This window comes from Rhinopithecus bieti, unplaced genomic scaffold (genome assembly GCF_001698545.2).
Source record: "Rhinopithecus bieti isolate Rb0 unplaced genomic scaffold, ASM169854v2 scaffold_14823, whole genome shotgun sequence".
NCBI classification, from domain to species: Eukaryota; Metazoa; Chordata; class Mammalia; order Primates; family Cercopithecidae; genus Rhinopithecus; species Rhinopithecus bieti.
Window position 1 is genome coordinate 1 of NW_016847918.1, and position 1818 is coordinate 1818.

Genomic DNA, 1818 nt, shown 5'->3' on the forward strand with positions numbered 1-1818 from the left:
TGGGCTCAAGCAGTGCTCCCACCTCAGCCTCTGGAGTAGCTGGGACTACGCCACCACACCCAGCTAATTTTTCTTTTTTTTTCTTCTTCTCTCTCTTTTCTTCCTTCTTTCTTTTCTTCTTCTTTTTTTTTTTTTTTTTTTTTTTTTTTTTTTTTTTTTTTTGACGGAGTCTCGCTCTGTTGCCAGGCTGGAGTACAGTGGCGCAATCTCCGCTCACTGCAACCCCGCCTCCCGGATTCAAGCAATTCCCCTGCTTCAGCCTCCTGAGTAGCTGGGACTACAGGCGCATGCCACAACGCCTGGCTAATTTTTTGTTTTCCTCCAGTTGTGAAATGACCCTTTATTGAAATATTTTTCTTTGTGCTTCTTAACTGGCTGGGCATTCCACAGCACCACTGTTGATGTCATCTATGATGTCATGAGGGTGGTGGCCATCAACATGACAGCCCACAGACTGGGCAGTCCGCAGGATCTCTTTGATGGTTCCAGAGAACTCTCTGGCTAAAGATCGGTGCCGCATCTGTCGCGTAATGTTGATGATTTCATCAAAAGCGATATTCCCATTGTGTTTAATGTTTTTCTGTTTCTTTCTCTTGGTGGTTCCTTGAGGGCTCTGATGATCAGGGCAAAGGCAGAAGGCACCACCTGAATCTGGGCCTGTCTGTTCTGAATGGTCAGTTTCACTGTAATCCTCAGGCCCTTCCAGTCACCCGTTGCCTTGGCAATGTCATTTTTGGAGACAGACCCAGAGGACTAATCTTGGGGGCCAGTGCAGAAGTGGCACTCACTTCACCCCTGGTGTGCCTCAGGTATACAAATTTGATCTCGTTGGTGTTGAACTTTGGCAGCATGGTGGAGGTGGCTGGTGTCAGAAGAACCTGGATTCTGGATGACCGAAGAAAGTTGCACCTTGGTCTCCTCCAAGCCGAAAGCCCAGCTAATTTTTTTTTTGACATGAAGTCTCACTCTGTCACCCAGGCTGGAGTGCAGTGGTGCAATCTTGGCTCACTGCAACCTCCACCTGCTGGGTTCAAGCAATTCTCCTGGCTCAGCCTCCTGAGTAGCCCGGATTAGTCACCCGCTACCATGCCTGGCTAATTTTTGTATTTTTAGTAGAGACGAGGTTTCACCTTGTTGGCCAGGCTAGTTTCAAACTCCTGACCTCAGGTGATCCACCTGCCTCTGCCTCCCAAAGTCCTGGGATTACAGGCATGAGCCACTGCACCTGGCCGGAATTTTTTGTATTTTAGTAGAGACAGGGTTTCACCATGTTGGCCAGGATGATCTCGATCTCGTCCTCGTGATCCGCCCGCCTCAGCCTCCCAAAGTGTTGGGATCACAGGCATGAGCCACCGCGCCTGGCTCGCTCTTTTCTTTTAACAGGGTCTTGCTCTATTGCCTAGGCTGGGTGCAGTGGCACAATTTTGGCTCACTGCAACATCTTCCTAACATGTTCAAGAGATTCTCCCACCTCAGCCTCCTGAGTAGCTGGGAGTGCAGGTGCACACCACTGCACCTGGCTAATTTTCATATTTTTTGTAGACACAGGCTTTCACCATGTTGTCCAGGCTGGTCTGGAACTCCTGAACTCAGGTGATCTGCCTGCCTCAGCCTCCCAAAGTGCTGGGATTACAGGCATGAGCCACTGCACCTGCAGGTATTTATTTTTTTACTTAGGATCTGTGCCCTAACTCAGAAGTTAATTCTGTTAATTTCACCAATGTCCAGCCTGGGCCTGAATGAGTGAATGAGGTGGTTTTGGGTAAACAGGTGTTACATGCTTAATATTTATCATCTCATTAAATCAGTGGCTTCTAC

General features: G+C 48.5%; 1 pseudogene; it reads right to left on the reverse strand.

Annotated features, from left to right (window-relative positions):
• Nucleotides 1-325: 325 nt before the first annotated feature.
• LOC108525176 (60S ribosomal protein L12 pseudogene) lies at nt 326-949 on the reverse strand (annotated as a pseudogene).
• Between the last annotated feature and the right edge of the window lie 869 nt (nt 950-1818).